General features: G+C 44.2%; 1 protein-coding gene across 2 annotated transcripts in view; it reads left to right on the top strand.

Annotated features, from left to right (window-relative positions):
* Positions 1 to 5,114: 5,114 nt before the first annotated feature.
* PHF19 (PHD finger protein 19) overlaps positions 5,115 to 15,648 on the top strand; it is a 30,553-nt gene continuing 20,019 nt past the window's right edge. For both annotated transcript variants that reach the window (XM_081896460.1, XM_081896461.1), the window contains exon 1: positions 5,115 to 5,374. The gene's annotated coding sequence lies outside the window, so the exon portion shown is untranslated. The remainder of the gene's footprint in view (positions 5,375 to 15,648) is intronic.

Below are 15,648 nucleotides of genomic sequence, written 5' to 3'. Positions count from 1 at the left end.
AGCAGTGCCTCTAGTTATGGATTTTTCTGGGTGTGCAAGGCACCCCAAAATGAACTAAATCCATAACCAGAGGTACCACTGTACCACCATCATCATAGCAATGAAATGGCAACTTTTTCTGCATGAGGTTGACCCCGACACCACAAAGAAGCATTAAAAAGAAGAGATGCACAGACAATTAGTTGCATGAGTTATTTATGGTGTCATGACTCACAGTCCTCTATCATGACTCATTGCAAATTTTAGAACTTTGAGTGCCTGTAAACTTCCTTAGAAAATACTTCTTGGGACCACAGAGCAGGAAGCATTCAATTCCCTGGGAAGGCTATTAATCCTTAATCCTTGCAGAGTTTTGCAGGGATCAACAGCCTCACCTGTCCTGGGGACAGACTACGGGATATCTAACAATCCAGAATAGCAGTGGGAAGCAGTGGGAAATGGCGCTGGAATAAGGGAATTTCCCACAAAAAAGGGGAGGTTGACAGCTATGTTGTTGTGTGTCCTATTTTACTGAGGACTGTCCTCTTTCGAAAGCATCCGCTGTTACAGGGAGAGGCCTGAGATGAAATGGAAAGGTGCTGCACCACGTGTGCACTGTGTGCTATCTGTCACACCCCCCCCGGGACTCTGCCAGAGCTGCGCTTAACAGCATGGCACAGCTGTAGCATCTGAGATCCTGCATGATTGTGCAAAGACCTTGCGTGGCCTTCCTGAGACTACAATAAGTGAGGTGCTCTGCCCTGCTTACCCAGAGTCTTGGATCTGCCTCTGGAGTCCTTCATGAGGGCTTTCACAAGTTCTCCCAGAACCCAGCAGCTGCTACAGCTGCTTCACCTTGCTTCACCAGCAGCTGCAAGGTGTGCCTGTGGAAGCTTCCTTTGGATTCTGCTGCTTGACGCAGGTGCCTCGGTCTGCCTCATGGATGGCCTGGCCCTGGGCGGTCCTGCTTTGCACCCTCCTTGAGTGCCTTTTGGCCCAGCTGGGATTCTGATCATGACTCTTGCTCACCTGTATGAAGGATAGAGAGGGGTGTGCATAGAAACTGGCCTACATTGCTCCATCCACTTTTGCCTCTGGCCCCGCCTATCAATGTCATGCATGTTGCCTAGAAGTGAACTGGGCTGAAAATGGCTGTTCACCCCTTGTGAAGCATCTGAGAACCAAGTCTGATAAGGAACAATTGAAGGACCTGTGCGTGCTGAATCTGGAACAGAGAAGACTAAGGGTGGACATTATGGTGGCTCTCTTTAAGAGCTCTCATGTTGAAGAGGGAGCAGACTTAGCCTCTGCTTCTCTGGAGGGCAGAATTAGGACCGTTTGGCTGGCAATTATAGGGAAGCAGGCTTCTGCTGGATATTAGAACAAACTTCCAGAAACACTCAACTGCTTTGCTCTGCATCCTCCTTGGGTGGTTTTTGGCCTGACTGGAATGTGTCCTTGAGCTCTGATAATTTATCTATATATTTCCTGGGAACATCCGCGCACCGCTGTTCAGCCAAAAAGCCTCCCACAGTGGCTTACGTAGTAGTACAATCAACAGAAGATGCTCCCTACCAGCAAGGTTGCAATTTTTGGGGGGTAGGGTGGGGGGAGAGATGTAAGGAAAAGGGGACAGGGGAGGAAGAAGAAAACAGGAACAAAAATCTAGGCACTAAACGGTTGTTTACAGAATGACCAGCTGGCACAGTTCAGGGGCAGGGGGTGCCCCATGGAGCCTGGCCTTTGCAGAAGCTGAAGCCTTGTTTTGTCTGCTTTTGCAGAGGAACACATCCACGAGGTCCTGGGCACCATCCTCTGATGGGAGACTCACTTATCTTGTTAATTGCACAGTGAAAGCCTTCTATGGATCATCCAGCCTCTGCTCGTGACTAGTTCCTGCTTGCATGCGTATGTAGTTACTTTTACATACAGAAGTGCATTGGCTGTCAAGGGAAAAAATATTGAAGCAATTCTTTGAGGCACATGATGAAGCACGACTTTTTCTGATGGATTCAGAGTTTCCACGTGACCAGTTGAACAACTTTGTGTGGTTTGTGTAGTAGTAATGTGAACATATTTTTTTTACATTAAAGATAAGATTGAGGCAGTGATTTAAAAATTATGGTTATGGGCAGTGCATTTTTTATTAAAAATAATAATCTATAGGGGTACTCTCATTTCCCTACTCATATTGAAATACTGCCCCTCAATGAGGCCAAACTTAGATTCACAAAATGTTTAGGGGTATGCGTACCCCTGCGTCCCCCCATTAAAAAGCACTGGTTATTGGTAAGCCGAGTAGAAGGTGGCAGCCTCACTAACATCCCAACACTGGAGACATTTATGGAGGCCAACGATGAAGAATTCATACCAGAAGTAAAACATTACATCACTGAGCACCTGTGTGATTTAACAACTAGCTTCAGAGATTTCTTCCCTGCAGCAAATCCTGAAAATTCATGGATAAGGAATCCTTCTGAATCTGGTGTTGTACAACTCACAACACTATCTGTGAACTTGTTGATGTGACTTGTGATGGTTCATTGAAATCATTTTTCAAAGGTTGTAGACCAGTGGCGTAACAAGCTGCGCTGGCACCTGGTGTGGCTGCATGGTCACTGTGCCATGGTGGCGGGTACAGTAGCTTCGGCACACTGTGAACCCAGCCCTGCACTGTTTTTGTGAGTGACGGGCAGCACTCTCAGGGGCACCTAGGCTTCTGTGCCACCTTGGGCTCCATCGTGCTGCCCTCAAGGTAAGTTTAAGAAAAATTAAACTTGTCTGCCCCACTAACTAAACCTTTGCCATTTTTGTGTGGTAATATCACAATTTTTTTTTTAAGTATACCTAAAATCTTTTGCTTATTAGGGACTACCCCACATTTTCTTCAAAAAAATGCTTTGCACAGGTAAGACCATAGAATTATCAACAATTTCAAAAGTATGGGGCCTGTGGCTTGGCTTTCGAAAAAGGGGTCTTCAGCTAATTGGGAACCTCTTCTCTATCAGTCTGGGAAACCATTTTATTTTATGTTTTAGATATTTTATGCATTAGGCATTTCAACATTCTCTCTCTTTTAAAAAAAATATTTATGCTTTTCAGATTTATACATTTCACTAATTTTACAACCATTTTAACATTTCAAAACTTGACTTCCTTCCTCCTCTTTCTGGGGTTCCTTAAATTTATTTTTAATATCTTCTGCATATCCAAATTAACTTAATTTGCTCATTTATTCATCTCCTTCAAATATATACTCTTATAAAACTGCAGCTTATTAAAACAATCCTGCCAATGTTCTTATCTGTTTACAATTTATCTGTAAATATTCAATAAACCATTTCCATTCTTTTATAAAAAGTTTGTTGTCTAGGTTTCTTATTCTTCCGGTGCATTTCTGCATATTCTGTAAGTTTTTGTAACCTTTCTCCCTTTGCTGGGACTTCTTTCCATTTCTGGGCAAGTGAAATTCTTGCCGCTTTAGTAGCATAAATGAATGTTTCTATACAGTTTAGGTAGTTGTGTCCCTATAATTCCCAAAAGAAAAGCTTCTGATTTTTTTTAATTACAAAAGTTATTTTAAACATCCTTTTCAATTCATTATATATAATATCTCAGTAAGCTTTAACCTTACTACAAGACTACCACATATGATAAAAAAGAACCTTCTTTCTCTTTACATTTCCACTACTTATTTGATTTAGATTTATACATTTTTGCCAACACTATATTTTCATAGTTTTCTCTTAGACCAAAACATGCTGTAAATTTTATATCCATATTCCACAATTGTTCCCATGCTTCCATGTCTATATTATGACCGATACCTATTGCCCAGTGTATCACTGAGGGTTTTCCTTGCTTATCCTTTGTCTCCCATTCCAATAATATTTTATACATTTTAGACAACACTTTTACATTACATTCTAACATGTCTCTCTCCGGTTGTGATATTTGTTCCCCAGACTCTCGTATCCTATCTTTCAGGCATTTCAACTTTCTCAAGATGGGGTTACCTTAAAAAAAAAAAAAATGAAAGCTTGACAGTAAATTAAGGTAAATGAAATAAAGAAAAAGAAGGGGGAAAGGAGCGGAAATATTTAAAAAGCAACAGAAAGCCGAGGAAAACAACAGTAACAAAAGGATAATAAAATGGAATTGAGGTTAAAGTACAAATGTAGTATATATGTAAGGAGATGAGCTTCTTATTCCCCTCATTAGTTCATGAGTCACCATGGTTTCAGTAAATACATTCCAAATATTATTATATTTGTCCATACCAATCTTCGCCTGAAAGATTGTTGCAAGGATTGTCACATTGTCTATCCATTGATCAAAGGGGCCATATTTTAATGCCCCCCTTGGATCAATGAAACAATATCAATCTGTCTGCAGATGCAAGGGCATGGAAAATCCATTTATGTTGACTCCTTGTCAAGCCCCTTATATTAGCTATACAACCACCAATTTGAACTGACATGCGACTGCACGTGCGCATCGCCGCTACCTAGAAGTGGCCAGAAGGGGGCGGGGGCGTAATTGGGCGTAGTGGGGGGGGGAGTGGGCTTGACACGTGAGTTCAGGAGTTCAGACAGGGCATGCTGAGGGCAGCGGCTAACTTCAGTTCATTATTGGTAGCGTGGAATTTGAAGGTACATCAGAGCACAGAGACTCATCACGCTTTTATTATCGCATTTCTACCCCATCTCTCCTTCAAGGAGTTGGAGGTGGTCTTCATGGTTCTCTCCTCCCCCCAAAAAAAATCCTCACAACAACCCTGTGAGGTAGGTTAAACTGACAGGCAAGTAAACAGCCCTGGCTGAGTATGGATCCCGAACATTGGTCCTAGTCCCATATCGTGTTATGTATACAAAGACAAAACTTTCTCCAATCTTTGCGCAGTGATTTTTTTTCTTTTCTTTTTGGAGGGGTGGGCAGTGCGGGGGGGGAGACAACGTATCCCTTCCCCCCCCTTCGCTCAGTCGAAGCGAGGGCTCTGCTACCGGCGGGATGGAGCCCAGAGGAGGAGCCGGGGGCGGTCTGGTGGGCGGGGAATAGGGAAGCAGCCTGCGCTAATTGCATAAGCAAAACGTAAATAATTCGCGGGAAAAAGGAGAGAGGAAAAAAAAGAAGATGGCGCCTCACATCCTCAGCATCTTCAGTCTGCAACAGCTGCCTGAGGAGAGACAGACACCTTTCTGAACCTGGTAGGAAGTGCCACGGGGTGCAGCGGGGAGCCCGCTCTGTGAGCCCCGCTGCGGGACTCTCAGTGAGTTCGGGAGGCATTTTAGTGCTTTTCCTGCGCGCACTGCGCCCCGTACTTTTGGCACTTTCTTCTTTCCAATGGAGCAGGAGTGGAACTGAAAAAAGAAAACTTTCTTGATACAGAAAACCGGTAAGGTTTTGTATTTGGCGGCGCCGCGAGGGCGTGCGGGGGCGCGTTGCAGAGAAGGGGGTGTCCGGCAGGTCTCCAAGCGAGCGGGTTTGCAGAGAAACTTTGGCGGCGGCGTGCCTTAGGAGAGAGAGTTGCAGAGTTTTCTATCTATTTATTTCCTAAACTTTTTTTTTGTGTGTGTGGGGGGGGGATTACAGGATTTTGCAAAACCTAAGGCACGCAGCTTGCATGTTCATTTTTAAAAAAAAACAAAGATGAACCGGGACAAGATCGTTACGTTTGTGGATATTTAGGCTGTGGATCCTCGCTTAGGGAGCAAGTCACTTACTGAACTCGGCGAGAGATGCTTTGCTTCCGAGCAAAACGTGTATTGGGGTCGCAACCACGTTGCGCTTGCAAGCCCACGCACTCCGTCCCTTGCAAAGCAAAGGTGTCCCTTTTGCTCGCTTAAGTTGAACGTGGTGCGGGCTACTTCCGAATTAAGGGGCAGAAGATCGAGCCGCCTGAGGGTACCGGGTTGGTGGGGGCGGAGAGGAAGAAAGCTGCCTGTTTTCCTATCAAAAATGAAAGTGTAACCGCTTCTGTATTCCTTTGGGAACTAAAAGTCTCGTGTTGTGGGCTGTAACCGGCTGAATTCTACTCGAGAGCAGACCCACTAGAATGAACGGGCCGGTGTGAGTCAATGCCCACCAGTTTCAATGGGCCTACTCCGAGTAGGGCTGCAGCAACCCTGATAAAAACTGGGATTCCGCAAAGGGGGGTTGTGCACGCGCCTGACTGTGCAGATACTTCATTGACAGTTGCTTGCAAACTTGGGTAAATATGATGAATAAGAAATAGGGGACGCTTAGTTGCGGAGATACCCTGTGCGCGCGACGCTTTTTTTTAATTAACCGCATCCTTTGACTTCTTTCGGTTTGAATAGACAGACGGTGTGTTGTTAACACCCCCCCCCAAAAAAAATGTATTTTCTTTAAAAAAAATTTTTTTTACACGGGTCTTTTTTTGAATCAGCCAATCAGAGCGCGGTGAGTAGCCGGCTCTTAGTCAACTACACGCGGGAGATTTACTCTCTCCCTTTGGTTACAGTGAGAGCCCCCCTAGACAGTGATGCCCCCTGGATTATTCTGAGTAGAGAGAGGGCACAGTCTTGATAGTTCGTCGAAGAGGAGGGAGGAAATTGGCATGGGGCTTGTGGAATAGGTTTGTCGAATAGTATTAGAGCTCAGTGGAACCTCCATCTTCAGGAACAGTCTACCAGGGACAGGGAATCTCTTTCACTCAAAGGCTGTACTGTATTTCCCCCCATGGACAATCTTCTAGGGACTACATGCCTCTGCTGGGCAGGGCCAGAGCCAAAAGCGTATGGTGCTACAGGTGTGACTCTTACAATATATATATATATTGTTGACATGTGTCTGCTTTGGGCGACAGTGGTGGAATGCATCTTCAGGGGTGAAGGCAAACCTTTGGAGAGTTTGGTTGTGTGATTCCTCTCTCTGCATTCTTCCAAATGGTCAGTAGGTGCATTCCAGCCAGGGGTTTTCACCCACACGCGGAAGCCTCTCATCCAAGTGGCATTATCACTGATAGAGGGTACATTTCAGCCATGTAGAATTTTTCATGGAGACTGCAAACGAGGGACAGTGAGCAGGTGTAACCTGGGGAAAGGGGTGCATCATACTCAGGCTGCTCCAAGCACCTGATATCCTATGCGCCTTCGTGGAGTTTAGGACTATCCTTGGCTTCTAGCCATGAAGGCTATGCTCTACCTGCACGGCTGAAGGCAGCAATGCTACTGTATTCCAGTTACTGGGAAATGCAGGAGGGCAGAGCCTTCTTGTGCTCAAATCCTGCTCGCTGGTCTCCTGCAGGCATCTGGCTGGCCCCTGTGAAAACGGGATGCTGAACTAGACTAGATTTGTCTGATCCAGCAGGGCTGCCCTTGCATTATTATTATGCTCAGGTAAAGCATGTCGGCTAAAATGAAAATGCTCCCGCTGATGTGTGTGAAGTCCACCTGTATTGTTTAAAAATTCTGACCACCATGCCAAATTTTCGCATTCGAATTGTGGCAACTAAATTAGAGATGAAAAAGAAGGAAAGGAAATGGCTGGGCTGTCCTATCACCCCCACCCTCACCTGCACCCCATTCAGTGGAACAGGTTGTTTTAGACTTGCTCTTCTTAGGGCAGGTTTGTTGTTGTTGTTTTTTAACAAAATTATTGGACATTTTATTTACAACATAACATACCCCCCCCAAATACAGAAATACAATAAGCATAACATACAACAATACAAACAACCTAATAAAAGACTTCCCTTATCCTGTATCTGGCCTCCTTATTTACTTCTTATAAGCTGTTTCCTTTATGAATAATTATTAAGATTTTTCTAATTATAACTTAAATATCCACGAAGTCTCCTGCAGATATTAATCGGAACAAGTCCAGGTATGTATTTTGTGTTTTGTGAAGTGCTCTCTGTATTTCCCCCATGCTTTTTGAAACTCTTGTCTAGTGTGATTCTTAGGGCAGGGTTTGTGTGCCCCTTTAGGTGGTATTATGCGTTCCTTCACTCACCACAGTCCAGTGGCGGCACCTGGTGTGGCAGAAGGCAGAGAGACCAGTCATAGGTGGTGCCAGAGACAATGAGAGGCAGCACCAACTAATTCTGGTCTAGTCCCCCTGCCATTCTCTTCCCTGCTGACTTATACAAGGGCAACCCTGAGACTAAGGAGGCAGAGAAGCTGGCGGTCTGGGCCACTCCCGGAACTGGTTGCAAGTAAGAAGGCAGGCAGGTGGGGGCTTTCTGAGGTTGGTGGGGATGTGCCCTACTTGCCCTGACGGGCTCACCTGTGCTGCAGTCCAGACCTGATGGGTTTAGAGACCTTTGTGCTCCTTCTGCTAAGAAGGGCTCTGGACACCTGCCGCAAAGTCCTAGAATGATGGCACCGTTGCTTGGCACCCTGAAGTGCCGGGATATTTGACAGCCTTTCCAAGACACAGAAGGTAGAGTTAAGTGATTTTGGTTCCTGTTGCTGCTGCTGGACATTGAGGCAAGTAGTAGCAGATTGCTGTGTTACAGGTGTGTGTGGTGTTGGTGTTTTGTAACTTCCTTTGGGTGTTTATTCATTTATTCCTGTGTGGCATTTCTACCTCATCCTCTAGACAAAAAAAAAGGACTTTTTTTTCAGAGGAAAGGTGGTGTTATTGTTGGCATCTGTCTGTCTCAAGAGACAAAGTGTGCATTAGCAGCCTGGAAGTGACCTCGGAGTGGAAGCCTAGGCAGTGCGGATGGAGGTCCTGAGCTGCCCAAGTGACAAGACCTCCCTCTCGGCTTCACTGATGTGGTCCAAATTAAACCATGTTCCCAAAAAATTGTTAACAGTTTTTATATGGCAAGAAAAAACGCCAAGGATTAAGCATAAAATACTAAGAGATGAGAGGAATAGAGGGGGTTTCTCATTTGCTGATTTGAGACTGTACTTTGTGGCTGTGTGCGTGAAGGAGTGGGTAGAATTAAAGGATGCAGGAACCTTTGACTTGGATTTGACCTAAGGTTTGGGTGGCATAGCTATTTGTATTATAATAAGGCCAAAGTGCACAAGAGTTTTTTAAATTATGTGATCAGGAGGAGTGTGTACAATGTTTGGGCAAAATATAGAGAAATGTTAAGAAAGGAAGACCCCATGCTAGATTTCTCCAATGGAGGTGGTTGAGGTAAAAAAAAAGTGAACATGGAGGAAAACTGGGGAACGTATAAAGACCTTCTTGAATTTAAAGATAACTCTGTAAGACTTTAAAAAGAGAGAGAGAGAAGAACAAGTGATTAGACTAGTCACAGATTGATTCCAGTATTTGCAAATAAATAAGATATTTAGAAGAGGCAAAGAAAAAGGATTTGTAGAAGGTGGATTGGAAGTTGAGAAAATAATATTGGTAACAAAAAAAAATAAAGTATACAGATCTCTACTTGAATGGGAACCTAAAGGTGAATAAGTGAAAGAGGCGATGGTACACTGGGCATCAGTTATTGGATATAACATTGAACTTTTGGCATGGAAAAAATTATGGAATGGGCCAGTAAAATTTTCGGCCTGCTATGCAATTCAAGAGAACATCTTCAAAATGGTATATAGATGGTATCTGATGCCAAGTAAACATTCCAGAAAGCACAAGAGAGGATCTAATGCATATTGGAAATGTTTAATAAAAGGAGGCTCTCTATATCATATGTGGTGGCAATGTAAGTTTGGGGATTGGGAAATGATATATGAGGAACTCACCTTAAATTCACCTTCCCAAAAAGACCAGGAGCCTTATTGCTGGCAATAATGGGGGAAGATATACGGTACCTAAGAAAACACGGAACCTATTTTTATATGCTACTGTGGCTGCAAGGAAAACTTATGCAAAAAAATTGGAAAGAAATTATTGTTCCAACAAAGGATCAATGGTTGCAGAAGTTAATAGATTTTGTTTAGTTAGCAAGTTCGACAACCAAAATAAGAAATTGTGATGAAAAGAAAAGGAGGCAAGTGGGAGCTTTTCGAAGAATACTTTAGAGTGGTATCAAGGTTAACTTGCAAGTCGGATAAGCCTATGAGCAGCAGTAGACAAGACAAAGAAAAGAAAAGAGAAATAATACAGGGGGGAGAGAGAAAACGTAAAGCGTTGTAGCAAACTAAAAATTTGAAATAGAGTGTCGATAGAAGGTAAGTTGGGAAGTCTATATAAGACTAAGGCAAAGCTTGTATGGATGTAATGTGTCAAATGGGAAATGAATAAATGATGATAATAATAATAATAATAATAATAATAATAATAATAATAATAATAATAATAATAATACTGATGTGGGCCAAAGCAGAACAAGACATTTGACACCAGGGTGGCTGCAGGAGTTGCAGGAAGGAGGCATACAAGACGCCATCTGACTGCCTTGGGGACTCCACTCCAGATTTGTATATGGTTTACTCCTTAGCCTTTTTGTAGAATAATAAGTTCCAGCAGCAGAAGGCATGGTGGGGAACCTGCCCCTCACCTGACTTTGGGAACCTGCTTCTCTTTTCTTCTTTTTTCAAATAATTTTTATTGAATGATTTTATGTTACAAAAAACAATACAGCCATACTACCGCTAAATATAATTAAGAAATAAAAATTACATACATCAATATTCAGTTTGTTATTTGTTATTTACTGTCTTATTTCCTGCCAAACATTGCATACAAAAATACACATATGTGCAGACACCCACACCCGCACACAAAATGATAATAATGATAATCTTTGGGAACCTGCCCCTCACCTGCCCCTCTGGTCAGTTGCATTGCTGCTGCTTACTGGGAGAGGGAGGGGCGGTGAGGTCAGAGTGGTGCAAATGCGTTGGCAGGAGTACCCGATTGGCTATTCCGGTGCATTTGCACTGTGCCAATCTCACCACTTCCTCCCTGTTTCCTCCTGGTAGGCAGCATCAAAGCAACTGCTTGGAGGTCAGGTGAGCAGTGGTGACCCTCCGTGTCATGGGCTACTGATTATTATTATTGTTCTCAAGAACCATTATTTATTTATCTAGTGTCGTCAATGTGCAGAGCCCTTTGGCAAAAGCTCTGGTTGACAGGTCCCTGTCCTGAGGAGCTTGCAGTGTAAAATGTGACCAGGGGTGTGTGTGTGGGGAGATGAAAAAGAGAGAAGAGGGAAATGGAAGCAGCATAAAGTATGTAGAGGAACATGCATCTCTTCTAGTTATGATGGGTTGGAGCCAACTAAGTTTTACCCAAAATAAACCCAAATAACCTAATGAACTTAAGTAATATCATGTTCACACCATACATTTCTTAGAATCATAGAATTGCAGAGTTAGAAAGGGACTGTGAGGACCATCTAGTCCAGCCCCGTGCGAGGCAGGAATCTCAGATAAAACATCCGTGACAGGTGGCCATCCAACCTCTGCTTAGAAACATCTGGGAGAAGAAAGGGAAGCTCCCAGGTGAGAGGCTTGGAGGTCCATCCCTTTCTTTGTGAGAAAAGGGTTAAGAACTACCCTTGAGAGTTTTCTTTTTCTTCCTCTGTTTTTGTTTATTATATTAGTTTATTGTATTGTATTATGAAAAAGCTTTAATAAAATATTATGAGGGGAAAGAAAAGAAAGTTCTTCCTGATGTTTAGTTGGACTCTCCTGCCTTGTAACTTGAATCCATTGTTACTGGTCCTACCTTCCAGAGCAGGAGAAAAGAAGCTTTCTCCATCTTCCATGAGAGATTTGAATGTGGCTGTCATATATCATTTCCTATTTAAAGTACTGTGATACCACTGAAAACAGCATAGCTTCCCCATAAGAATTATGAGGGCTGTAGTTTATTAAGGGCACTGGGAGCTGGAAACAGGACCCCCCCTATTCCCCTCATAGAGATACAATTCTCAGGGGGCTTTAACAATTAGTTCCTCTTCTGTACAGGGAAGTCTATGAAGTGGGGGTCTGACTGTTTAAAGTGGTAGCATATCATTTTAAATGTATGGTGTGAATGTGGCCATAGTCTTGGCTATTAATTTCAGTGGTTCTACTCTGAGTAGGCCTAGCATTGGCTACATCCCAATGCGCTATGGCTTTATTTATATATTTCATAGATTTACACATCCCCTTTTAAGATAAGCACCCCTTGTGGGGCTCAAGCTGACAATAGGATCAATAATGAAATCAAGAGCTGTTAAGACATGTGGCAATATTGTGCCAAAGGCTTCCTGGTAAAGATGGGTGGTGATTATGTGTTTGTTTAAGGAGATTTGGAGTCCCTTCGGGTTTGTGCGTTGTGTAATTGTGAGGCTGGAGAAGCAAATCCAATGAACTCCAGACCTTTTTCTTGGAAAACCAGAGGCGGTTTCTCATAGTTTGGAACCGAACACAGAATGAGCTTCCTTGGAACCTGACCTGCCTCAATCTCCAGCGCTGATTTAACAAGCAACAGACTGCGCCTGCTGTATCCTGCTGCTAATTGGCCCTGGCTTCCTCAGCTGGCAAAATAAAGTTAAGGAACAGCTGTCCAAAGAAACTTCCTTAGGAAGTAGCCTTACACCCAATCAGACAATTAGTTCCTGAAACAATCATATGTCCTCCTGTTATCTTACTCCCCCTTCCCCCCCTTCCTCTGATGTCTTCCTTAATTGTAAGCTCCCCAGGGGCAGAAACCAGTGTTAGAAATTGGGATAGGAAAAAAACCAAGGAGCCATGTGGCTCCTGGGACCTACTGTATTTTTCGCCCCATAAGACACACCTGACCATAAGACACACCTAGTTTTTAGAGGGGGAATGCAAGGAGAAAAATATTCCTTAAATGGAGCACTGAGCAGAACCTGTATGCATGCCAGGCTCTGCTCAACACTCCCTTTCAAGAGCCGTGTGGAGCGTGTGTGCAGCGCTTGCAGGCTTTTCCCTGAGGAGGGAGAAGGGCAGCCTGTCACTGATGGGTTTCCCTTCTTCCTCCTCAGGGAAAAGCCCCCAAGAGCCGCACACAGGCTCTGCGCGGCTCTTTAAAGGGAGCGCGGCTCTTGCGCGCTCTGTCCTTTCCCCAACCTCCCGGAAAAGCCCCCAAGAGCTGCACAGTCTCCTCAGGGCAGTGGGATGAAGGCTCCCCGCTGCCCTGAAGAGGTTGCACCCGGCTAAGCCAGAAGCTAGAACAGCGAGAGGGAGCGCTGCACACTGATCCCTCTCACTGTTCTGGCTTCTGGGATAGCTGCGCAGCCTGCATTTGCTCCATAAGACGCACACGCATTTCCCCTTACTTTTTAGGAGTAAAAAAGTAGGAGAAAAAGTGTGCCTTATAGAGCGAAACATACGGTAGTTTGTGGATGCAAAAACAAAATGTATAGGCAACTTTTTTTTTTTTTGCTGCAGCTGCGCTACCATACCAGGTGATTTGCCTGGCAGTACGGCAGCAAAAAATTAAATATTTTTTTCTTTGCTGTCAGGTGAATCAGTTGGTCTGCAGAGTAGCGTGGCAGCAAATGGCACCCCTTTTTTGCTGCTGCCCAGCAGACCAGCAGACCAGCTGACTGCAGCCAGGCAGGAGGAGATGCTAGGCACCAAGGGTGCCCCCCAGACATCTCCATCCAGCTGCAAAATGCCGGTTGCCAGTTGCAGAATTGACTGGCGCCCGGCTAATTTTGGAACGCTGGCAGAAATCTCTTCAACCTGTTCTTTGTAAAGCACCATGTACATAGATGGTGCTTTAACTTATGTAGTTTATATTCCAGTTTAGACTATGAGGAGTAGAGCAATTAAAAATAGACATGAGAAATTTAGGTCCAATAGTTTCAGTGGGTCTAATCTGAGCAGGATTTAGTTTGATAAATATTAAATATGTTTAAAATTAATAATATAGTATATAAATTAATAAGAATAAGCTCATTTAATTTTTTTGAAACCAGTTTATGTCCTGCCTTTCCAAACTAAGATTCTTTCAAGACAATAATGTGTATATGCCCAACCACAGTAATGAATTGAAGATCAACTAAATAATATCCATGAAAACTATTAATAATGATTCAATGATAATCCATTGTATCTAGTGTTAGTCCTACTCACTTTGGAATGAAATGAAGGACATGACTCATTTAGGTCCATTAATTTTGCTAAGTCTACTCTGAGAAGAATTTAATTGGATACCAACCAATTTTTTTTGTCTCTGAGACACCCGCCCAAGGTGGCTAAATAAATCTATACAACAAAGCAGAAAAGAATACAATGTTGTGAGCATCCATCTGTCTCAAGAGACAATGGAGTTCTAAGTCAGACTGCTGCATTAGTGACCTCCCTGGGGCACAAGTCTGGGCAGTGTGTATGGAGGTCCTGGGCTCCCCAGATGGGAAGACCCCTCTCTCAGCCTCCCTGATGTGGTCCAAAGGAAAGCAGAGCAATACGTTTGGCATCTTAGAGATTCCGCTCCAGATCTATGTAGGGTTTACCACTTAGCCTTGTCTTCTCTCAAAGATCTTCCACAAGGCATATCTTAGGATCAGAGTTTTCCTTCTCCTAGATGGGCTAACTTCCAGGTTGATGAGCCCCATCAGCCCCTCACTTCCCTCTACAGCACATGCAGAAACTGCTTTCTTGACCATTGGACCCACTCTTGGTCTTTTCCGTTCAATCCACCAGAGCCCATCATCGCATGCAACCCTAACTCACTGAGGGTTTGAGACCCCTCGGCTACCCTGGTTTAACTGGCCATTCGAAGCTGTTTCCTGGGGTGTGGTGCTGTCACACACTGGACATGTTGGCAGAACTGGTCACTCCCAAAGTTATGAGCAGTTTTCTGGTTTTGTGGAGGGATGGGTGAATTGTGCTTCCTCACCAGATCTGGGTCTTTTGTTGATGCTCATTGTATTGTAGAGGGAAGTGTTAGTGCAGGAGTAATATCTCTGTCTGGAGAACATGTCATGCCCCTATTTTGTCCATCTTTGGTCCCTACCCTGCACTCAGCTCTCACCTGTAGCTCCTAGAAGTTGCCTGAGTGCAATAAAAATTGTGGGCAGCCCCACACAGAGTGCATTGCAGTAATCATTGTGTTTTAGTGCTCAGGCTACATGATGCCTCCTATCCCAGGTTCCCTTTATAAACCATGCAGTTCCTAACTGAAGCCACCAGAGTTCCCAAGATGATCGCACTCACCTGTATTTGATTGCCTTCTAATACCGAAGTCCCAGTTTGAGGTGATCTCGACCAACTGGGAATATACATAACCCTGAGACTCGCCATTGCTGCCCTGCATTTTTGAGCTGCTGTCCAGTATGAGCTCAGTCAGGCAGATACTGACACCCAGGCCTTGTTGCAGAGTGTTCTGCGCACAACCCTTGGATCCTGATCAGCCAGCAGCGACACATGACCAGAGGGTCATGCTCCAACAGATTGTGCAAGGCATCTGCTTGCCAGACGTTGGGAGAGTGACCTGTTAGATGTTGTTGGCTCAGCTGATCTTGTAGGCTTTTCAATTCCATAGTCTCTGCTGAGCAAACGCATCCGCTGCCAACAAAGAGATAAAAATAGATCATGGTGCGGGCGGTCCATGCTACTGGCTTGTTGGCTGGGCCTCCTGTTTTTTGAACCAAAAGAGTTCCTTGAGGGGGTTGTGGTTTTGTGATGTAATCAGGGCAAACATCACCCTCAGTAAATGGTGGCTTCCACAGCCCGTTGGCCTCCACATGGACCCCGTCTGCACTATACATGTAAAACAGTGCCATGCTGCTTTAAGCTGTTGTGTCTTCCCCCAAAGAATCCT

Source organism: Podarcis melisellensis (genome assembly GCF_964234715.1).
Source record: "Podarcis melisellensis genome assembly, chromosome: Z".
NCBI classification, from domain to species: domain Eukaryota; kingdom Metazoa; phylum Chordata; class Lepidosauria; order Squamata; family Lacertidae; genus Podarcis; species Podarcis melisellensis.
The sequence above is the reverse complement of the archived record's forward strand: the minus strand, read 5'-3'. Positions and strand labels throughout refer to the sequence as shown.